Source organism: Elephas maximus, chromosome 17 (assembly GCF_024166365.1).
Source record: "Elephas maximus indicus isolate mEleMax1 chromosome 17, mEleMax1 primary haplotype, whole genome shotgun sequence".
Classification (NCBI taxonomy): Eukaryota; Metazoa; Chordata; class Mammalia; order Proboscidea; family Elephantidae; genus Elephas; species Elephas maximus.
In genome coordinates this window covers 22,110,057-22,134,907 of record NC_064835.1, presented here as the reverse complement: position 1 = coordinate 22,134,907, position 24,851 = coordinate 22,110,057, and the positions used below count along the sequence as shown (strand labels likewise).

General features: G+C 37.7%; 1 protein-coding gene across 5 annotated transcripts in view; it reads left to right on the top strand.

Moving 5' to 3' along the window:
* The window catches only part of LOC126060636 (olfactory receptor 150-like), an 881,095-nt gene that overhangs the window by 854,026 nt on the left and 2,218 nt on the right, over positions 1 to 24,851 (top strand). The gene's annotated exons all lie outside the window — the stretch shown is intronic.

Sequence of the window (24,851 nt, the reverse complement as noted above, 5' to 3'; positions counted from 1 at the left end):
ACATAATTACTCCCCATAAGAGGATGACAATATGGTGGAAAGACTGATAGAATAATCATGGCTGAATACATTATATATATTTTTACTTATTTCTTTATGCAACTTTTTTTTTAACTGTGCTTTAAGTGAAAGTTTACAATTCAAGTCAGTTTTTCATACAAAAATTTATACACACATTGTTATGGGTCCTTAGTGGCTCTCTCCATAATGTGACAGTGCAGTCCTCCTCTCCACCTCATATTTCCCATGTCCATTCAACCATCTCCTGTCCCTTTCTACCTTCTCATCTCACCTCTGGTCAGGAGCTGCCCATATAGTCTCGTGTGTCTAATTGAGCTAAGAAGCACACTCCTCATAAGTATTATTTTATGTCTTATAGTACAGTTCAATCTTTGAAGAGTTGACTTCAGGAATGGTTTTAGTTTTGGGCTAACAGAGAGCCTGGGGGCCCTGTCCTCTGGGGTCCTTACATCTCAGTAAGACCATTAAGTATGGCATTTTTACTGGCACTTGAGATCTGCATCCTGCTTTTCTCCTGCTCCATCGGGGACTCTCTGCTGTGTTCCCCTGTCAGGGCAGTCAGTGGTAGCCAGGCACCATCTAGTTCTTCTGATCTCAAGCTGATGGAGTCTGGTTTATGTGGCCCTTTCTGTCTCTTGGGCTTACATTTTTCTTGTGTCTTTGGTGTTCTTCATTCTCCTTTGCTCCAGGTGGGTAGAGACCAATTGATGCGTCTTAGATGGCCACTTGATAGCTTTTAAGACCCAAAATGACACTCACCAAAGTGGGATGCAGAATGTTTTCTTAATATACTTTGTTATGCCACTTGATATAGATGTCCCCTGAAACCATGGTCCCCAGACCCCCACCCCAGTTACTCTGTCCCTTGAATGTTTGGTTGTATTCAGGAAACTTCTTAGCTTTTGGTTTAGTCCAGTTATGCTGACTTCCCCTGTATTGTGTTTTGTCCTTCCCATCACCTAAAATAATTCTTGCCTACTATCCCTTCTACCTTTGTAACCACCATAGGATAATTCTTCTGTGTTTAAACCTTTTCTTGAGTTCTTATAATAGTGTTCTCATTGAATATTTTTCCTTTTCAACTAATTTCACTCAACACAATGCCTTCCAGATTCATCCTCGTTATGAGATGTTTCAAGGATTCATTGTTCTTTGTCATTGTGTAGTATTCCATTGTGTGAATATACCATAATTTGTTTATCCATTCATCCTTTGATGGGCACCTTGGTTGTTTCCATCTTTTTGCTGTTGTAAACAGTGCTGCAGTGAACAGGGGTGTACATGTATGTTCATGTAAAGGCTGACATTTCCCTAGGATATATTCCAAGGAGTGTGATTGCTGGGTTGTATGGTAGTTCTATCTCTAGCTTTTTAAGGAAGCGCCAAATCGATTTCCAAAGTGGTTGTACCATTTTACATTCCCACCAGCAGTGTATAAGTGTTCCGGTCTCTCCACAACCTCTCCAATATTTATTATTCTGTGTTATTTTGCATTAATGCTAGCCTTGTTGCGGTGAGATGGTACCTCACTGTAGTTTTGATTTGCATTTCTCTGATGGTTAATGATTGAGAACATTTCCTCATGTATCTGTTAGTTGCCTGAATGCCTTCTTTGGTGAAGTGCCTGTTCATATCCTTTGCCCATTTTTCAGTTAGGTTATGCAACATTCTTTTTTTTTTTGCAGTTTTAGTACTGTGCTGTCACCTCCATTTCCCTGTGAATCCTATATTCATTTTCAACTATTTCTATAGATTTTTCTTTGCACCCATATTAGAGAATCACAGGTGTAGAAGTGACATTCTTTGACTATGTATTGAACTCAGATGGATTACTTAGTCACATGTGAAAGTTAAAATTGGAAAAATTGTTTTCTGACTAATTACTTTTGCCCTTCCTCCCCCAAAACTAAGTATTTATTCAGGAAAACAAATTTGGTAGAATTGTTTTGTAGACATTCAATAATAGGCTTCAAGTAAAAATTTGGTAATCTCACTTCTTGTAAAAGAAGGACTGTAAAATAAAAAAATATGACTCAGATGATATGTTGCAAAGACTTCTAATCAATAAATTGACTCCTCTTCCTTTTTCCCAAATAAGCTCCCATTGGTCTTTTAGAACAGCAACTAGAAAACTCTTTTTCATTCTCTTGAGAGGCAATAAACCAAAAACAAACAAAAAATAAACCCATTACCGTGGTGTCATTCCTATTAATAACTCTCAGCAGCTTTTGTTGCCTCATTTACCACCAGTTCCTCTGGCCAGTTGCTGAGCTCCCACATCTTCTCTTGCTGGTGGTAGAGCATCTAGATATATTTCCCCATCTCTCCTTAGAATGTTTCTTCAGACTCTTAAAGACCAGATATTTCACTTTATTTTTAGTGCCACTTCTAGATAAGAGCTACTGGTTTGTTCTTTCTAATGCTTCTAAGATTCAAAGTTTCCAAAACAATTGCATTAAGGAGAAACAAGCATGGACATCTCCAAATAACATCATGCTCTTGACTGCTCATCTCTATAAAGCTGTGCCCAGAGGCTTAACACAGGGCTACTGGGTCTTGTAAGACCAAGCATGAACATTTACATCTGGTTAATGTGTGTTTTTAAAATCATCTGACTGGACTGGTGTGCCTAAAACTGTGCTTGCTTTATCATCAACTTGCCATCAAATAGGAAATATTAATACACTGATGTGATATCACCCCTTATGCCACCACATAAAATCACAAGTTGTAATGAGAGAGGTGAGGATATTTCCCTTTTTGGAAACTAAAAAGAAACTTCTTTCTTGGCCTTCTATGTACTTACTAATCAGGCCTTATCTACATATCTCATGTCTTAATCCTGCAAAAAAAAATTGTATATGTATCTCTATATGTATGTGATTCCATATATTTGTACATATTTATATGTATATGAATTATATTCATATATGTATATTGCTTGGATATGTTTCACGAGGGCTATGTTATGTGTAATTTTTATTGTATTAATCCAGGCACTGAACAAACAACACCCACTAAGAAACGTTTTTTTTGCCCTGATAAGTGATAGGTTGAAATAACTGCGTGTAAGAATTGTTCGTATTTAAGGGGATTTATTTGTATATTAAAGCTTCTTAATGGTGTTAATGAGATAAAGGGTCTGAGCCATCTCTAGTTATTCTGAAGACTGGTAGAAAACATGTTATTAAAATATTAGGATAGATATTAGATGCCAAAATGGAAATAAAGCTCTACCACAACACAGAAAGAGAGAGAAAAAAATTTTTACACGTTAGAAAAGTAAAAAATGCATAGGGCTTGTCAAGTACCATTACTAAACCAAAACTAAACCTGTTGCCACCTAGTCAATTGTGATTCATAGCGACTGTACAGGACAGAGTAGAACTGCCCAATAGGGTTTCCAAGGAGCAGCTCGTTGATTTGACTGCCAACCTTTTGGTTAGCAGCCAGGCTCTTAACCCCTGCACAACCACAGCTCCAAGTACCATTACAGAAGGGTACATATAATCAAAAGTTTTAATAATAAGAAAAAACATGATATATTAAATATATTCCAACACGAAGCCCTATGATGAACTTGGATAATGTTCTCATACTGAGTTTGTCTCTCCTTCCTTCTGACACAAGTGTATTTTAATGTGCAAAAGAAAACAATTCCTCATCAATAATTAGCATTTTCATGGATTACATGAAAATAATTAGTGTGTTACAGGGACAGAGTTGACTTTTACCTTCCGTATTCGTTAGGATTGGAACCCTGGTGGCACAGTGGTTAAGAATCAGACGCAAGGGAGCCTGAGAAATGCCATGATTATTCTATATGGCCATGTGCCAAACTAAGATCCAGGGCGTTGATTATTGAGGAAGAAAGTAGAATGAATATAAACAATAACTAGCAGTTACAGGTATACCTTACAAAATTTGTGTTTAGTCACAGAAAACTCTATGGTGATCTCTCAAGAGTTTAATATTTGGATTAGGCATTGTGTCTAAGAAGAATAATAGTGTGATTAAAATAAAATGCATAATGCATAAATAAAATGTATTAATATTTTAATAGCTATAAACTTATGCTAGAAAGGTATAAAATATGCTGGATGGTGTAGCTCATAGAAATCTCAACAAAGCTCATTTCTAAGGCCTTTGCTTCATTCATGCTGCTTCTCTATCCTGAAATGGCCTCTTGATTCCACCCTGCCTTTCCAAATTTTACACACCTTTCAGTGAAGTCAAGTGTCTATTTCTCCACGCAGTTTTGACCACTCCAGGGTATCATTAGCCACTTTTCTAGTTCATCACACATTCTATGGTAATAACGTCCTTTCTGGTATTGTTTACTATTAACGAATGCTTGTACTTATCTATATGAAGATTATCAAATTCTTGAGAACAAAAAACTATGTTTTACATTATTTCAGATTTCTTGGTCTATAGTTATATAATGGTTGTTGTGTGTGCCATATAGTTGATTCTGACTCATAGTGACCCTATAGGACAGAGTAGAACTCTAGCTGCATGGAATTTCCTAGGCTGTAAACTTTATGGAAGCTGATTGATAGGCCTTTTCTCCCTTGTAGTGGCTGGTGGGTTTGAACTGCTGACCTTCCAGTTTGTTGTGGGCAGATTTGAAGTCTTACGCACTGCTGGTGTGAACGTAAAATGGTACATCCACTTTGGAAAACGATATGGCACTTCCTTAAAAAGCTAAAAGCGGAAATACCAAACAATCCAGCTATCCCATTCCTAGGAATACACCCCAGAGAAATAAGAACCGTCACACAAATAGACATATTCACACCCATGTTCACTGAAGCACTATTCATAATATCAGAAAGATGGAAACAACCTAAATGCCCATCAACATATGAATGGATAAAAAAAATATGGTACATACACACAAAGGAATACTATGCAAGGATAAAGAACAATGATGAATCTGTGAAACATCTCACAACATAGATGAATATGGAGGGCGATATGCTGAATGAAATAAGTCTGTGACAAAAGGACAAATATTGTATGAGACCACTATTCTAAGAACTCAAGAAAAGGTTTACACACACAAAAAAGCATTCTCCGATGGTTACGAGGATGAAGAGGGAAGGAAACGGGAAATCACTAACTAGATTTATTAGACATGTCAATTTTGGTAAAGTGAAGGACAATACACGATACAGGGCAAGGCAGCACAGCTGAACCAAAGCAAAAGGATAGAAGTTTCCTAGACACATTTAAACACTTTGAGGGACTGAGTAGCTGGGGCTTGGGCCTGGGGACAATAGTCTCATTGGACACCTAGGTCAATTGACGTAACATAGTTTATAAAGCAAACGTTCTACATCTTACTTCAGTGAGTAGCATCCGGGTTCTTAAAAGCTCATGGGGACCATCTAAGATACTCTACTGGTGCCACCCAGCCTGGAGCAAGGGAGAATGAAGGAAACCAAAGACACGAAGGAAAGATTAGGCCAAAGGACTAATGAACCACAACTAACACAGCCTGCGCCAGACTGAGCCTAGCAAATCTAGGGTACCACCACTGACTGCTTTGACAGGAATCACAATAAAGGATCTTGGACAGAGCTGGAGAAAGATGTAGAATAAAGTTCAAAATCACACACACACAAAAAAAACAGGCTTACTCGTCTAACACAGGAGAAACCCTGAGAGTATGGCCCCCAGAAACTGTCTTAAATGAATATTGAAGTCACTCCTGCGGTTCACCCTTCAGCAAAAGATTACCAAAACCAAAAACTAAACTCGTGATCCAGTTGATTTGGAATCATAGTGACCCTACAGGGCAGAACTGCCCTATAGGGTTTCCACTGAGCGGCCGATGGATTCAAAATGCTGATTTTGGTTAACAGTCTGAGCTCTTAGCCACTGTGCCACCAGGGTACCATCAGCCAAAGAGCAGACAGGCCCACAAAACAAACAGTAATACAGATAGCTCAACCATTCATATAAGAATCAGTGGGTGCATTAGCCAGGGATAATTGACTCATCATTTCTCTCTCTTCCACTAGACTAGCATTGACCAATAGAACTTCCAGCAATAATGGCAATGTTCTCACTGCATTTCCTAACACAGTGGCCACTGGTCATGTGTGGCTATTGAGCACCTGAAATTGTGCTAGTGTGACTGTGAGAGTAAATATTTAGCCTAATTTAATTTAGGTAAATTTTAAATAGCCACATGCAGTTAGTAGTTGCCATATTGGAGAGCACACAGTACTGGTCAAATATTGTATTTAGTTTTTTTGCCATTATCACTTTAGCACCTATCACAAAGCTTTGTGCATAAAAGGAAAATAAATAATTTTAATGGGGAAATGAATGAATCATTTCATGAGTGCTTAGCCATAACATAAATTCATTTTTTTTTCCTGAATAATACCTGTTGCCATTTAGTCGATTCCAATTCATAGTGACTGTATAAGATAGAGTAGAACTGCCCCACAGGGCTTCCAAGAAACACCTGGTGGAGTAGAACTACTGACCTTTTGGGTGGCAACTGAACTCTTAAACACTACGCCACCAAGGTTTCCTTTTTCTAAATAGGTAACCATGTATCTCAGCTTATTATGCACAATTTTGGTTTATACCTGTTGTCTTAAAATAATGATTGATAGTGCCTACATGCTCAAAAGTTGATTAACATTTTTGTGCTTCAGTTTCCTCATTCATGAAACAGGATAGATAAACATGTGAGGACTAAAGCTGTAGAGTGCTTCAAACATTATTTGATGTATAAAACCAACATAACCAAACTCACTACTATCAAGTAGATGTGACTCATAGTTCTTTCATGGCCCTAATCTCTAAGGCAGCAGACTGTTAACATCTATCTCCATTGGAAACTGGTGGTTTAGAACTACTGACCTTTTGGTTAGCAGTTGGTTGCTTTAACCACTGCACCACCAGGGTAAGTGCTATGTAGCTGTTTACCAAATATGTATTAAGCTCAGCTGAAGACAAATTTGTTTAAAAATACAGTTTTATATTCTAAGTGTATATTCTAACACACTGAGCCCTGGTGGCATAGGGGTCAAGAGCTCGGCTGCTAACCAAAAGTTTGGCAGTCCGAATCCACCAGCTGTTCCTCAGAAACCATATGGGGCAGTTTTACTCTGTCCTATAGGGTCGCTATGAGTGGTCATCTACTCGACGACAACTGGTTTTTGATATTCTAACATGCAAAATGGTGTTTTGCCCATTTGTTAAATGAACGAATGCTTTAAAACTGTAGCATACTAAATATAATCATTTTATGAGAAGGCTGAAGTTCATCTATCTGGGTAAGTGTATGCAAATTACCTTTCTGTGCCTCTGTTTCATTGTTGGTTTTTTTTTTTTTATAATTTTTATTGTGCTTTAAGTGAAAGTTTACAAATGAAGTCAGTCTGTCACATATAATCTTATATACACCTTACTGCATACTCCCACTTACTCTCCCCCTAATGAGTCAGCCCGCTCCCTCCTTCCAGCCTCTCCTTACATGACCATTTTGCCAGTTTCTAACCCTCTCTACCCTCCTATCTCCCCTCCAGACAGGAGATGCCATCACAGTCTCAAGTGTCCACCTGATATAAGTAGTTCACTCTTCATCACCATCTCTCTCCAACCCATTCTCCAGTCCCTTCCATGTCTGATGAGTTGTCTTCCGAAATGGTTCCTGTCCTGGGCCAACAGAACGTTTGGGAACCATGACCACTGGGATTCTTCTAGTCTCAGTCAGACCACTAAGTCTGGTCTTTTTATGAGAATTTGGGGTCTGTGTACCACTGTTCTCCTGCTCCCTCAGGGGTTCTCTGTTGTGCTCCCAATCAGGGCAGTCATCAGTTGTGGCCAGGCACCATCTAGTTCTTCTGGTCTCAGGATGATGTAAGTTTCTGGTTCATGTGGCCCTTTCTGTCTCTTGGGCTCATAGTTATCATGTGACCTTGGTATTCTTCATTCTCCTTTCATCCAGGTGGGTTGAGACCAATTGATGCATCTTAGATGACTGCTTCTTAGCATTTAAGACCCCAGATGCCACACTTCAAAGTGAGATGCAGAATGTTTTCATAATAGAATTATTTTGCCAATTGACTTAGAAGTCCCCTTAAGCCAAAGTCCCCAAACCCCCGCCCTTGCTCTGCTGACCTTCAAAGCATTCAGTTTATCCCGGAAACTTCTTTGCTTTTGGTCCAGTCCAGTTGAGCTGACCTTCCATGTATTGAGTATTGTCCTTCCCTTCACCTAAAGTAGTTCTTATCTACTAACTAATCAGTAAATAACCCTCTCCCACCTTCCCTCTCTCCCCCTTCTCGTAACCACAAAAGAATGTGTTCTTCTCAGTTTATACTATTTCTCAAGATCTTATAATAGTGGTCTTATACAATATTTGCCCTTTTGCCTCTGACTAATTTCACTCAGCATAATGCCTTCCAGGATCCTCCATGTTCTGAAATGTTTCACAGATTCATCACTGTTCTTTATCGATGCGTAGTATTCCTTTGTGTGAATATACCATAATTTATTTAACCATTCATCTCTTGATGGACACCTTGGTTGCTTCCAGCTTTTTGCTATTGTAAACAGAGCTGCAATAAACATGGGAGTGCATATATCTGTTCGTGTAAAGACTCTTATTTCTCTAGGGTAAATTCCAAGGAGTGGGATTTCTGGGTTGTATCGTAGTTCTATTTCTAACTTTTTAAGAAAATGCCAGATAGATTTCCAAAGTGGTTGAACCATTTTACATTCCCACCACCAGTGTATAAGAGTTCCAATCTCTCTGCAACCTCTCCAACATTTATTATTTTGTGTTTTTTGGATTAATGCCAGCCTTGTTGGAGTGAGATGGAATCTCATTGTACTTTTGATTTGCATTTCTCTAATGGCTAATAATCGAGAGTATTTTCTCATGTGTCCGTTAGCTGCCTGAATATCTTCTTTATTGAAGTATGTGTTTATATCCTTTGCCCACTTTTTGATTAGGTTGTTTGTCTTTTTGTGGTTGAGTTTTAACAGAATCATATAGATTTTAGAGATCAGGCGCTGATCGGAGATGTCATAGCTGAAAATTTTTTTCCAATCTGTAGGTGGTCTTTTCACTCTTTTGGTGAAGTCTTTAGATGAGCATAGGTGTTTGATTTTTAGGAGCTCCCAGTTATCTGGTTTCTGTTCGTCATTTTTGGTAATGTTTTGTATTCTGTTTATGCCTTGAATTAGGGCTCCTAGGGTTTTCCCTATTTTTTCTTCCATGGTCTTTATCGTTTTAGTCTTTATGTTTAGGTCTTTGATCCACTTGGAGTTAGTTTTTGTGCATGGTGTGAGGTATGGGTCCTGTTTCATTTTTTTGCAAACGGATATCCAGTTATGCCAGCACCATTTGTTAAAAAGACTATCTTTTCCCCAATTAACTGACACTGGGCCTTTGTCAAATACCAGCTGCTCATATGTGGGCGGATGTGTATCTGGGTTCTCAATTCTGTTCCATTGGTCTATGTGCCTGTTGTTGTACCAGTACCAGGCTGTTTTGACTACTGTGCCTGTATAATATGTTCTGAAATCAGGTAGAGTGAGGCCTCCCCCTTTCTTCAGTAATGCTTTACTTATCTGGGGCTTCTTTCCCTTCCATATGAAGTTCGTGATTTGTTTCTCCATCACATTAAAGAATGTCATAGGAATTTAGATCGGAAGTGCATTGTATGTATAGATGGCTTTTGGTAGAATAGACATTATTACTATGTTACGTCTTCCTATCCATGAGCAAGGTATGTTTCTCCACTTATGTAGGTCCTTTTTAGTTTTTTGCACTAGTACTTTGTAGCTTTCTTTGTATAGGTCTTTTACATCTTTGGTAAGATTTATTCCTAAGTATTTTATCTTCTTGAGGGCTACTATGAATGGCATTGATTTGGTTATTTCCTCTTCGATGTTCTTTTTGTTGATGTAGAGGAATCCAAGTGATTTTTGTATGTTTATCTTGTAACCTGAGACTCTGCTGAACTCTTCTATTAGTTTCAGTAGTTTTCTGGAGGATTCCTTAGAGTTTTCTGTGTATAAGATCATGTCATCTGCAAATAGAGATAATTTTACTTCTTCCTTGCCGATTCAGAGGCCCTTTATTTCTTTGTCTAGCCTAATTGCTCTGGCTAGGACCTCTAGCACAATGTTGCATAAGAGCGGTGATAAAGGGCATCCTTCTCTGTTTCCCGTTCTCAAGGGAAATGCTTTCAGGCTCTCTCCATTTAGGGTGATGTTGGCTGTTGGCTTTGTATAGATGCCCTTTATTATGTTGAGGAATTTTCCTTCAATTCCTATTTTGCTGAGTGTTTTTATCATGAATGGGTGTTGGACTTTGTCAAATGCCTTTTCTGCATCAATTGATAAGATCATGTGGTTTTTGTCTTTTGTTTTATTTTTATGATGGTTTACATTAATGGTTTTTCTAATATTAAACCAGCCTTACATACCTGGTATACATCCCACTTGGTCGTGGTGGATTATTTTTTTTGATATGTTCTTGAATTCTATTGGCTAGAATTTTTTTGAGGATTTTTGCATCTATGTTCATGATGGATATAGGTCTGTAATTTTCTTTTTTTGTGGTATCTTTACCTTGTTTTGGTATCAGGGATATGGTGGCTTCATAGAATGAGTTAGGTAGTAGTCCATCTTTTTCTATGCTTTGAAATAGCTTTAGTAGTAGTGTTGTTAACTCTTCTCTGAAAGTTTGGTATAACTCTACAGTGAAGCTGTCTGGGCCAGGGCTTTTTTTTTTGTTGGGAGTTTTTTGATTACCTTTTCAATCTCTTTTTTTGTTATGGGTCTATTTAGTTGTTCTACTTCTGAATGTGTTAGTTTAGGTAGGTAGTGTTTTTCTAGGAATTCATCCATTTCTTTAAGGTTTGCAAATTTGTTAGAGTAGAATTTTTTGTAATAATTTGATATGATTCTTTTAATTTCAGTTGGGTCCAATGTGATGTGGCCCATCTCATTTCTTATTCGGGTTATTTGTTTCCTTTCCTGTATTTCTTTACTCAGTCTGGCAAATGGTTTATCAATTTTGTTAATTTTTTCAAAGAACCAGCTTTTGGCTTTGTTAATTCTTTCAATTGTTTTTCTCTTCTCTAATTCATTTAGTTCAGCTCTAAGTTTTATTATTTGTTTTCTTTTGGTGCCTGATGGATTCTTTTGTTGCTCACTTTCTATTTGTTCAAGTTGTAGGGACAGTTCTCTGATTTTAGCTCTGCCTTCTTTATGTATGTGTGCATTTATCGATATAAATTGACCTCTGAGGACTGCTTTTGCTGTGTCCCAGAGGTTTTGATAGGAAGTATTTTCATTCTCATTGCATTCTATGAATTTCTTTTCTTCCTCCTTAATGTCTTCTATAACCCAGTCTTTTTTGAGCAGGGTATTGTTCAGTTTCCAAGTATTTGATTTCTTTTCCCTAATTTTTCTGTTATTGATTTCCACTTTTATGGCCTGTGGTCTGAGAAGATGCTTTGTAATATTTCGACCTTTTGGATTCTGCAAAGTTTTGTTTTATGACTTTATGATCTATTCTAGAGAATGTTCCATGTGCACTAGAAAAAAAAGTATACTTTGCAGCTGTTGGGTGAGTGTTCTGCATAAGTCTATGAGGTCAAGTTGATTGATTGTAGCAATTAGGTCTTCTGTGTCTCTATTGAGCTTCTTACTGGATGTCCTGTCCTTCTCCGAAAGTGGTGTGTTGAGGTCTCCTAGTATAATGGTGGAGGGCATATCTCAATTTCAACTCTGTTAATGTTTGTTTTATGTATCTTGCAGGCATGTTATTGGGTGCATAAATATTTAATATGGTTATATCTTCCTGGTCAATTGTCCCTTTAATCATTATGTAGTGTCCTTCTTTATCCTTTGTGGTGGATTTGACTTTAAAGTCTATTTTGTCAGAAATTAATATTGCTACTCCTGCTCTTTTTTGATTGTTGTTTGCTTGATAAATTTTTTTTTCCACCCTTTGTGTTTTAGTTTGTTTTGTGTCTCTAAGTCTAAGGTGTGTGTATTGTAGGCAGCATATAGACGGCTCGTGTTTCTTTATCCATTCTGAGACTCTCTGTCTCTTTATTGGTGCATTTAGTCCATTTACATTCAGCATAATTATAGATAAGTGTGTATTTAGTGCTGTCATTTTGATGCTTTTTTGTGTGTGTTGTTGACAATTTCATTTTCCCACTTACTTTTTTGTGCTGAGACATTTTTCTTTGTAAATTGTGTGTTCCTCATTTTCGTAGTAGTTGAATTTATGTTTGCTGAGTCGTTATGTTTTTCTTGGTTTTTATTTTGAGTTATGGAGTTGTTATATCTCTTTGTGGTTACCTTAATATTTACCCCATGTTTCTAAGTAAAAACCTAACTTGTATTGTCCTATATCGCCTTTTTTTCCTCTCTATATGGCAGTTCTATGCCACCTGTATTTAGTCCCTCTTTTTGATTATTGTGATCTTTTACATATTGACTTCAATGATTCCCTGTTTTGAGCGTTTTTTTCTTTGTAAAATTAATCTTAATTTGTTTTTGTGATTTTCCTATTTGAGTTGATATCAGGATGTTCTGTTCTGTGACCTTGTGTTGTGTTGGTATCTGATGTCATTGATTTTCTGATGAAACAATTTCCTTTAGTAATTCTTTTTAGCTGTGTTTTGGTTTTTGCAAATTCTCTAAGCTTGTGTTTATCTGTAAATGTTTTAATTTCACCTTCATATTTGAGAGAGATTTTTGCTGGATATATGATCCTTGGCTGGCAGTTTTTCTCCTTCGGTACTCTATATATGTCATCCCATTGCCTTCTTGATTCCATGGTTTCTGCTGAGTAGTCTGAACTTACTCTTATTGTTTCTCCTTTGTAGGAGACCTTTCTTTTATCCCTGGCTGCTTTTAAAATTTTCTCTTTATCTTTGGTTTTGGCACTTTGATAGTAATGTCTTGGTGATTTTCTTTTGGGATCAATCGTATATGGGGTTTGATGAGCATCTTGGATAGAAATCCTTTCGTCTTTCATGATGCCAGGGAAGTTTTCTGCCCACAGATCTTCAACTATTCTCTCTGTAATTTCTGTTATCCCTCCCTGTTCTGGAACTCCAATCACACGCAAGTTATTCTTCTTGATAAAGTCCACATGATTCTTAGGGTTTCTTCATTTTTTTTTTAATTCTTTTATCTGATTTTTTTTCAGCTATATTGGTTTCAATTCCCTTATCCTCCAGCTCCCCCACTCTTCATTCCAATTGCTCGATTCTGCTCTTCTGACTTCCTACTGAGTTGTCTAATTCTGTAATTTTACTGTTAATATTTTGGATTTCTGAATTCTGTCTCTCTATGGATTCTTGCAGCTTGTTAATTTTTCCAGTATGTTCTTGAAGAATGTTTTTGATTTCTTCCACTGCTTTATCAGTGTGTTCCTTGGCTTTTTCTGTAGATTGCCTTATTTCATTTCTGAGGTCATCCCTGATGTCTTGAAGCATTCTGTAAATTAGTTTTTTATATTCTGCATCTGGCAATTCCAGGATTGTATCTTCATCTGGGAAAGATTTTGTTTCTTTAGTTTGGGGAGTCGTAGAAGCAATCATAGTCTGCTTCTTTATGTGGTTTGACATCGACTGCTGTCTCCGAGCCATCTCTAAGATGTTGTAGTGATTTATTCTTTATTTGCTCACTGAGTCTTATCTTGTTTTGTTTTCTTTCAATATACGTAGATGGGCTTCTAGATTGCGGTGTCTTGATTGTTGTAGCCCTTGAATCACTTATGTCCTTTTACCAGATGGTTTGGGCTGTTACTAGATATATAAGCCTAAGAGTCCATTCACTATTGTTGAGTAGAATCTGATTTTGGGTCCTTAAGTGTGTGGTGTATACTTTCACCTATCCACCTAGAGGAGTGCTGGTGATAGTTGTGTGCACCAAATTCCAGTAGCAGCAGGGGGTCACACTCCAGAGGGGGTAGGATACTGAAAGTCTTCCCTCAAGTGCCAGTGAGGTAGGTATGTCTCTTTTCCTAAAGCACTTTGGTGGGTGGGCTCTGCAGCTGTACCTTAGGCCCCCAATGCAAGTACCTCTACAGATTGGTAGGTTCACCATCCTTAGACCCACCCCTAAGGCAGGAGGCTAGGTGGTCTGGGGCGAGCTTCAGCCCTCAGTTCCCTGTTGTGGGTCAGGAAGGGCTCTGTTGAATACGCAGAGATATCAGCCTTGTGAAACTTGTCTTTCCAACAATTAGCTAAAACAATTACAGTAAGATCCCTATCAGAATTGCCTTTGCATTATAATAGCCGCCTTGTTCCCTGTAGGGATGAAAGCCCAAGACTGTGGATCACATATGCTTGGCTGGAGCTGGTTCTGTGTTTTTAGTCCAATTAGGGAAGGATTTTTGGTCCCTGGGTTTTTTGTAGCTGCTTCTCTCAGGCCAGGAGAATAGGTTAGGAAAAGACAGAAAAAAAGAAAAACCACAGAGCACTTCACTCTCTGGATCAGGAAATTCCAATGTTAAAGAAGCCACCTGGGAAGGGAAGGGGAGGGATCAGATAAATCGGGGAGAGTAGCACCCCGGAATATGGACAACGTTACTTATCTTGTTTGGTGATGACTTTTTCATCTGAGATTCCCGAGGGGTTTGTAGCCTGTATGCGTTGGCTGGGTCGAGATTGCCCCGAGGGTCAGGCCCGTGTCCTGTGCTTGTGCTGTCTCAGAAGCCTTGGTCAGTTCCTCCCCTTCCAGTCCAAAGCCCAGCACCAAGGTTCCCCGGCTGGGACGCCTCATTCCAGGCTCTAAAATCAGTCGTTGCCTCCCGGTGACTTCTCCTCCTGTCAGCCGCATTGCTGTGCTGCCTGCATGCACTGGCTGGGCTTCCCCTGAGGTCACTTCTGGGGGCTAGGGCTGTGACCCGTGTTTGCGCCATCTCAGGTTGCCATCCTCAGCTCCCCTGCACCCAGTCCAAAGCCCGACCGCCAAGGTTTTCTGACTGGGTTGCTGGCTCCAGGCTCCGAAAGCAGTCACTGCTTCCCCGTGGTTGTTCGTTCTCAGTCTCTGTCACTCAGGTCAACTCTTTAGATCTGTGTTTGATGGTCAGGGTTCGTAGAGTGTCATGTATGTGATCGATTCACTTGTTTTTCTGAGTCTTTGTTGCAAGAGGGATCTGAGGTAGCTTCTACCTAGTCAGCCATCTTCTCCATTGTTTTTTAAATGGGCGTAATATATGAAGTGAAATCATGAAATTGCTACTTGATTCAATATAATATTATCTTCCTGTGTGAGGATTAAATGTGTTACTAAATGTAACAAGTTTAGAATTGTGTGTGGTACATAATAAGTGTTCAGTAAATCCTGGGTATTATAAACAAAAGTTTATGCACAAAAAGATAGTCTTCAAAACTACAGAGAGCAACACCAACAAATCCAATGAACATTTCTCTGAATCTTAAATAAATAGAAAAAGAATTAAAACTATGGTTTCAAATAGTTCAGAAATTATATTCAAGTTGGAAGCTGTTGTCATAAGGACCTCCTAGTACCGACTGTCTACTATTTCAACACCGAGAGAGAATATTATACACTAGGGGGCTAATGAGAGCATCATAAGAAAGATGAGAAAAGAAAATCTTAATTGCTCCTTTTTCCCAGTAGCTCATCCTTGGTGAACAGAAATCTTGGGGGACCTTCTATCTGTATGTTTTTGATGAGACCCCTTGTATACTGAAACCCTAGATAAAAACATGCCACTTTGGCAAGTGTCTCAGGTAGCACTGTGAGGGAGTTACACTAGGGAATCACAACTTTGATTCATGATATTTACATGAGAATCTCAGAAACTGACAACTGCATTCTGAGCCCTCAGTAAAAGAGAACCAAGGGGTCTCTATTTTGAACCGCCACCACCAGCATTACTAAGAGCTATTTCCTTCAGAGGGCACTTGGTCTAAAGCATACAGAGTGCCCAGCTAAGCATTCCACACAGAGAAAGGTGAGTATCTGAATCCCATCTATCCTTGAACCTTTTAATCTTCATGAAGTCTCAGCCTTCTTACAACCATATCGGAATTTCATAAAGATACCTGTCAAATGGTTACTCATTTTTTCCTGTAATGCATTCAAAGGCAGAAAACTATCTTTTTTTCATATTTCAACTCTTTTGTTCAGGATTCATTGATCTCTAGGTGAGTAAGACTAGTGACACAGGGCAGGTGATTTTGTGAATCCTCCACAAATAATAGTCACAGGGCATTCAAACAGACAGGTGGTGAAAAATAGGGCAGCAGAACAGAAAGCAACAGAAATTGAAAGCATGTGCCAGGGTCAGTTTTCAAGGGGTCTGGCCACATTTACTGTATTTTTACACAAATAACTTGTGCCTTTTATGTTTGGTTGCCAACCACTGTCTTTCCCTGAGGTATTTTCATAAGTCCTTCTGTGTCAATTTTTAACATAATTCTGTAAAAAATTTGCATAATGCAGTTACCAAAATACCTCGAGTTGGGGACGGTATGGGTGGCAAAAAAATGTAGAAGGTGCCTGTTGTTATGTAAAAATACGATAATAGATCACAGCCCCACAACTGCAGTGAGAGTTACCAAGACTGCACAATAGATACTGGGGCTTCTCTGGTGAGGGCAGTTATCAGTGGGTCAGCCTTGTGAGGCAAAGAATAGAGGAAAGACAGTCGACTGGCCAAAGAATTAGAGTCAGGGAAATGGGAGGATACTGTAGCTCAGCTCCTTTAATAGAGCTCAAAGAAAGGAACTGATTTAAAAAAAGAAAATGAAAAATTTGAGATTTTATAAAGGGTAACTGGTAAGTCATAATTTGGGGGGTTAAAGAGCCACAGCAAGTTGGGCTTGATCATGAATGGACAGTTTTCTGCTGTAAACCTGTTGCCCTCAATTTGATTGTGATTTGTGGTCACCCCTTGTATTACAGAATAAAACTGAGGTACATAGACTTTTTTGGCTATAATCTTTATGGACACAGATTGCCAAGCACTTCTTCCATGGCACCACTTAATGGGTTTAAATCACCAGCCTTTCAGTTGATAACCAAATACAAACTGCTTGTCCTCTAGACATTTTTAAGTTCCTCATAGGAAAGTATAGAACTGATCCAGAGCTTGGGACAGTGGCTGTCTGCACATGGCAAACTATCTTGGACTCAGAGGAAAGCCAATCTCAGGCTACACATTACTGGATAACTCACTTACATCTGCTGGGAATTGGCAGTTTGAACCCACCAGCTGCCCAAAGGGAGAAAGATGCAGCAGTCTGCTTCTGTAAAGATTTACAGCCTTAAAAACTCTATGGGGCAGTTCTACCCTGTCCTGCAGCATCACTATGAGTTGGAACTGACTCGACGACAGTGTATTTGGTTTGGTTTTAAGTAATGTTTATTTTATTTTTATATTTGCTCAATTTTTTTCTCTGATAAAAGATATAGGAGGAAGTTTTAAATAGAATATATGCCTGCCTCATATATAATGCATGATTAATAAAATAAAACCAAACCATTGCCATGGAGTTGATTCTGACTCTTCTTGACCCTTTAGGGCATAGCAATGTATGACAATTCCAATTTCTCCTCATCCTTGTCAAAACTTGTTACTGCCTGTCTTTTGAATTATAGTCATCCTAGTGGGTGTGAAGAGGTGTCTTGTTGTGGTTTTGATTTCCATTCTTCTATTGACATGATGTTGTATATCTTTTAATGTGTTTACAGGCCATTTATATACTTTCTTTAGACAAATTCCTGTTCAAGTCTCTTGCTCATATTTTTATTGTGTGTTTTTCTTTTTGTTGTTCACTTGTAAGAATTCTTAACATATTCTAGATGTTGTTTTGGTTAGGTGCCATCTAGTCTTCAGTCATTATTGTTCGATGCATCAAATCTATTCTTGAGGCAGTCTCTAAATTCAGGTGGGATGTAGTCAAGGTCATACTTTGGCTCTCGTGAACTTGTTTTAATTTTCTTCAGCTTCAATTTGCACTTGCTTACAAGCAATTGATGGTCTGTTCTGGGGTCGTCCCCTGGCCTTTTTCTGACTGATGATATTGAGCTTCTCCATCATCTCTTTCCACTGATGTAGAGGATTTCATTTCTCTGCATTCCATCTTTTGAGGTCCATTTGTTTAGTCACACCATTTATGTTGTTGTAAAAAGGTATTTCCAATGAAGAAGTTGTTAGTCTTGTAAAATTATGTCATAGGATCTCCCATGTGGTTTCTAATACCAAGGCCGTATTTTCTAACTAACAACCCTTCATCTTTGTTTCCAACTTTTGCATTCCCATCCCCAGTAATTATTAATGCATCTTGATTGCACGTTTGATCATTTCAGACTGTAGAAGTTAGTTAAAATCTTCATCTTTTTTTTTTCTCTTTGGTATTAGTAGTTGGTTTATAAATTTGAATAGTAGTGTATTAACTGGTCTTCCTTGTAGAGATGAGGATTTCACTGAAATCATTGTATTTCAGCATAGATCTTGAGATGTTCTTCTTGAAGACAAACACACCACCAGTCCTCTTCAATTTGTCATTCCTGGCATAGTATGCTATATGAAATTTCAACTGAAAATGGCCAATACCAGAAATCAAACCAAATATTGCATTGGGCAAATCTGCTCCAAAAGACCTCTTTAAGATGTTAAAAAGTAAAAATGTTACCTTGAGACCCTGGTGGCACAGTGGTTAAGAGCTAGGCTGCTAATCATAGAGGTTGGCAGTTTGAACCCACCAGCTGCTCCTTGGATACCCTATGGGGAAGTTCTATTCTGTCCTATAGGGTCACTATGAGTTGGGATCAACTAGAAGGCAGCAGGTTTTCTGGTGTGAACCCAAGCCATTGTCTTTTCACTTGCCTCATGTGCATGTGAAAGCTGGACAATGAATAAGGAAGACCAAAGAAGAATTGATGTATTTGAATTATGGCTTTGTTGAAGAATATTTAATATACCATGGATTGACAGAAGAACAAACAAATCTGTCTTGCAAGCGGTACAGCCAGAATGCTCCTGAGAAGGGTGAATGGCAAGACTTCATCTCAGATACTTTGGATATGTTATCACGTGGGACCAGTGCCTACAGAAGGACATTATGTTTGGTAAAGTAGAGGATCGGCAAAAAAGAGGAAGACCCTCAGTGAGATGGAGTCACACAGTGGCTGCAACAATGGGCTCAAACATAACAACAATTATGAGGATGGCACAGGACAAGGAAGTGTTTTGTTTTGTCATACATAGGGTTGCTTTGGGTTGGAACCGACTAAAGTGCACATAACAACATTGTTAATATATAGAAATGCAATTGAATTTTTCATGTTAATTGTTAAGGTGGAACTTTGCTGAAATTTTTAATTAGTCTAATACATTTTTTATGGATTTTCCATACACAAATTTATATAATAGTTTTATCTCTTCCTTTCCAACATGGTTACCTATTATTTCATTTCTGACTAATTGCTCTGCCTTGAATCTCCACTATAATATTTAATAGAAATGGCTAGAGAGAACATTCTTCTCTTATTCTTGATATTTGGGGGATTATATATGATGTTAGCTGTGGGTTTTTGTTTTTATGAAAAAAAAAGATTTTTCAGCAGGGCACGTACTCATCATATTGTATCAAAAACTTCTAATTTCTTACATCCAGCTGACAGTATCATTTAAATTTGAGGGATCTTGTCAAAAATACATTAAGGGAATTTTTCAGTACATTAAGAAAAGGGAAATTTGGAGTTGCCATTTGTCCCTTCAAGGAAGAGTTGGTTCCCAAGAGAATTACAAGAAAGGTGCCTTAGTCATCTAGTGCTGCTTTAACAGAAATACCACAAGTGGATGGGTTTAATGAAGAGAAATTTATCGTCTCACTGTCTAGTAGGCTACAAGTCCAAAATCAGAGCATCAGCTCCAGGGGAAGGCTTTCTCTCTCTGTCAGCTCTGGAGGAAGGTCCTTGTCATCAATTTTCCCTTGTTCTGGGAACATCTCAGCACAGGAACCTCAGATCCAAAGGATGTGCTCTGCTCACAGCACTGCTTTTTTAGTGGTATGAGGTCCCCTTGTCTCTCTGCTAGCTTCTCTCTTTTATATTGCAAAGAGATTGGCTTAAGACAGTATCTAATCTTGTAGATCTCATCAATATAACTACTGCTAACCCATTTTATTACATCTTAGTGATAGGATTTACAACACATAGGGAAATCACATCAGATGATAAAGTGATAGACAATCATAAAATCATACAAGGGAATCATGACCTAGCCAAGTTGATAGATATTTTGGGGGGACACAATTCAATCCATGACAAAGGGTCTAGCAAGGAGTCACAAACTTGAATGCCTTATGGATCAAGGAGGTAATAGAGATATATAAAGGGGTAAGACAGAGATTAGTCGTTTGAAAAATGCACATTTTTTGAAAGGCTCTAAATTCAAATATATTTCTCAAGCACTGTGTTACCAAAAAATATATATCTACTGGACTACTTCTTCCCAAGTTCAGTGGTTTACAATTGTTGATGTAGAAAGATAAGAGAACATGGCAGCTAAACTCAGGCTGCTGGAGCGACAGGGATAGTAAGACATTCCTCATGGCCATGGCTTTCTAACATTCAATTAGCAGTTGCATTCTGCCTATGGTATAATTACTTTTTATACCTGAACCTTTAATAAAATTGCATTATATTCATCAGTCATGTGTTAATAAGAAAAAATTTTTTTTTTTTTTTTTAATAATAGGGCCTTAAAAAAACAAAGGATAGCAGAAGCAGTCCTATCAGTTCCAGGAAATAATGAGTAACCTAGGTGTGAAAGAATCAATAGAGGTATTATCCAAGATGGCTGCCAGGTAACAGCAGAGAAGCAGGCTGTAGTGTGAAATGACCCAGGAGAAGATATAAGATAAGCACCCTTTCCTCAGTTTTAAGAATATGGCCCAGGTGGAAGGGAGCATAGGAGCAAACTGCTGCTAATATGTGTGATTGTACTTGAGTCATCCTATTTGAATTTCTTTCTGAATGGTTCCCAGGATATTACCTGCTCTGGCGACATGTGAGTTACATTATCATATTGAAAATATCTGAAAATCATTTTGAAATTTATTTATGATACAATATCCTAGTAATTTAGTCTAACTACTGGGTATATGTGGTTAAAGAGCTCAGCGACTAACCAAAAGGTCCGCAGTTCAAATCCACCAGACGCTCCTTGGAAGTGATATGGGGCAGTTCCGCTCTGTCCTATAGGGTCATTATGAGTCAGAATGGATCTGACAGTGAAGAGTTTGATTTGTTTTTTTTTACTGGTTACATGGAGCCCCTGGGTGGTGCAAATGGTTAAACAATTCAGCTGCTAATCAAAAGATTTGAGGTTTAAATCCACTCAGAGATGTGATGCCTCAGGGTAAAGGCCTGGTGATATATTCCCAAAAAGTTACCCACTGAAAACCTTGTAGAGTACTGTTCTACTCTGACACACATTGGGTTGCCATGAGTCAGAGTAAACTTGACAGTGACTATTAATTTACTGTGTTTGAGTCAAAATTGATTCAACAGTAGCAGGTTTAGTTTTTTGGTTTTATACTGTGCACACATTTTTTGTTAAAAATTTAAGCTCTGCTCCACTCAGATTTATTTAGCACATATTTTTCCTAATTTTTAAGGTTATTTTTCCTTGATTTTAGAACTTTGCATTTCTTAGCTATTAGAATTTTTTTAAATCTTTTTGAAAACAAAATGGAATTCTGAAATATCTAAAATATAATGTATTAACTTGTGAAAAATGATTCAAGTGATTTAAGACATTTCTTTGCAAAAAAAAAAAAACCTACAAAAGACCTTATTTTAACTTTAGATGGTTTTTATACGGTAGATATTTAATACACAAGACAGACACTAAAGTTTTACTACAGGGTATAGAATGACAAAAAAACAAAACACTAAATCTTTAATATTGCTTGGAATGTTTGTATCTTGTGTTGTACCAGCACTATCTCATGTATGTGGTTTTGAAATGAAATTAACTTATTAATTTTCTTTGGAAAGTTTATGTACTATACTTCATTACCACGGTCTTAAGCATACATTCGGCAGTGTGATAGCTAACACTTTTTAAGTCTAAAGTGGCTTTGAGATGGTCTCAGGGAACATCTAGCTCAATCGGCATAACACAATTTATAAAGAAAATATTCTACATTCTACTTTGGTGAGTAACATCTGGGATCTTAAAAGCTGGTGAGCAGCCATCTAAGATACTCCATTGGTATCACCCTTTCAGGAGCAAGGGAGAATGAAGACAACTAAAGACACAAGGGAAAGATTAGTCCAAAGGACTAATAGACCACACCTACCAGAGCCTCCACCAGACTGAGTCCAGTTCAACTAGATGGTGCCCGGCTACCACCACTGACTTCTCTGACAGGAATCATAATAAAGAGTCTCAGACAGAGCTGGAGAAAAATATAGAACAAAATTCTAATTCCCAAAAAAAAGACCAGACTTGCTGGCCTGACAGAAACTGGGGAAACCCCAAGAGTATGGCCCCCAGACACCCTTTTAGCTCAGTAGTGAAGCCACTCCTGAGGGTCCCCCTCTCCAAAGATTGGACAGGCTCATAAAACAAAATGAGACTAAAGGGGCACAACAGTCCAGGGGCAAGGACTAGAAGGCACGAGGGGACAGGAAAGCTGGTAATAGAGAACCCAAGGTCTAGAAGGGAGAGTGGTGACATGTCATGGGGTTGTTAACCAATGTCATAAAACAATACCTGCACTAATTATTTAATGAAAAGCTAGTTTGTTCTGTAAACCTTCATCTAAGATACAAATTTAAAAAAGAGAGAAAAAAAATAAAGTGGCTTTGAGAATTTTGTAATCCATAGAGCAGTTTATTTCTTCAGTCCTAAAAACCTTATTATTCAATGTTAGCTTTATTATACTGTTTAAGCTATGACATATCTAAGGACAACTTAGGAGTTATAAATAATGATATATTCATCATATCAATGCCTTCATTGTATCAAAGAGAAGCTCTGCAGTGATACAACTCCATAAAAGATACTTACCAATCCCGAAGACATTTTAATTGGAGAATTAACATAATTTTTTACTGTTTGCAGAAGCACATCTAATAAGCTACCAACATTTTTAATGATTGCAAATCTGACTTTATTTTTCAAAACAACTCAGATAATTTTGTTCCTGAGAAGGTAAACATTTTTTTCATGGTACTATTACTAAACTCTAGACAAATCTCTTTTAAATAATAATTTTGCAGTGTTCTGATGTTATCTAAAGACTAACAATCATTCACTCTAGAAATATTGCTTCACAATAATGGATAAACTCTACTCCTGTAGATAAGAAGCTTCAACAACAAGAGAAAACTATTTCTTATTAACAAACAAAAAAATCCTTCAAAATGTATGTATTTAAAATTTTAGAGGACTTTAGTTTTAACGATAATCCACAAAGTAGCAAGCATGTGAAAATTGCCAGTAGCAGAGATTGGGATTATAATAACCTTAGCCATTAGTGTTGTACTTGAATAATCTCAGAAATGAAAGCAGAGGAGTCTGTAGAAGGTGCAATGTTGGCTTTATATTTACTTGTTTTCAGGTATCACTTGCACAGTGTAACTAAAAATACCTTCAGCAAACATTTATTGGCAAATTGATGATTTGGGAAAGGTAATGGCTTTTTGATCAATTACAAGTTTTGAACTCAATTATGTCCCTTTATCCATCAGCCATTCATTGAGCAATCTGAGCATGGATAAATGACAAGTGTAAAATTCACCACTGTGGGATTCAGTCTACATGCTGGTCTAATTAGAATCATACAAAAATGTTAATTATTAATATCGCAGTTTTTCCAGTTCTTATGTTCTTTTAATGTAGCATGTACTTTACACATGCTTTGCTTTTAGCCAAATAGTATTTCCAGGATATTTAAGTATTAGTGCAAGTCTTTTATTATTTTTATTTCCCATAGTTATGTCAAATTTATCTGTACTATTAGGACACCACCATCCAAAACTATACTGAAAATCTACTGTCACCGAGAATAACTCACTTAGGTCTCTCAAGTTTCAGTTTTTTCATCTATGATATGGGAATAATAAGCTCATACTACATAGGGTTCCTAGGGAGAATATATTAAGTAATATTTATGAAATGCCTGGACAGTTCTAATCACATGGTAAGCCCTGAATACCACCCTATAACAAAAAAATAACATCAACCTCACATAGAACCATAGAACAGTCATCACAGTATTCCATGCCAGGAACTCATCAACTTCCTTCAAAACTTACATCTCAGAGATACAGACATTATTTCTGCTTTGGTTTTTAATGCCACCAAGGGAGTGATAAAAGATCTGATTTGAAGGTGAGTGTGAAATACAACACGACAATATGCATATGACATGCAAAGACAGCATGGTCAAAATACCACGTAAGTTTTCCATCCTGTAGCCATGGTCCCTGGAACAAAAGCTCCAAGGGTCATGGACCACGCCAGGTTATACAAGAGTTAAGTAGCACACGGTATTTTGGGAATGAATGAGATTTACATTCAGTCATAGGAGCTTCTGAATTCTCATTAGAAAATGCCCTTCCTTCCTGGATGTGGGGCTCAATCTGATTATACTTAATGCTAGCCATTCAGTTACTTCCCAGAGCCACTATTTCTATATTTTTAAATTGTTACCAGTAGACAAGGTACTCTTTAAAGAAGCCAGCCTATATCAGTGATCAAGACATTATTTTTATACTTTAATATTCACCTCACATTGATTTCAGTAAATAGTTTCTCTAAAATG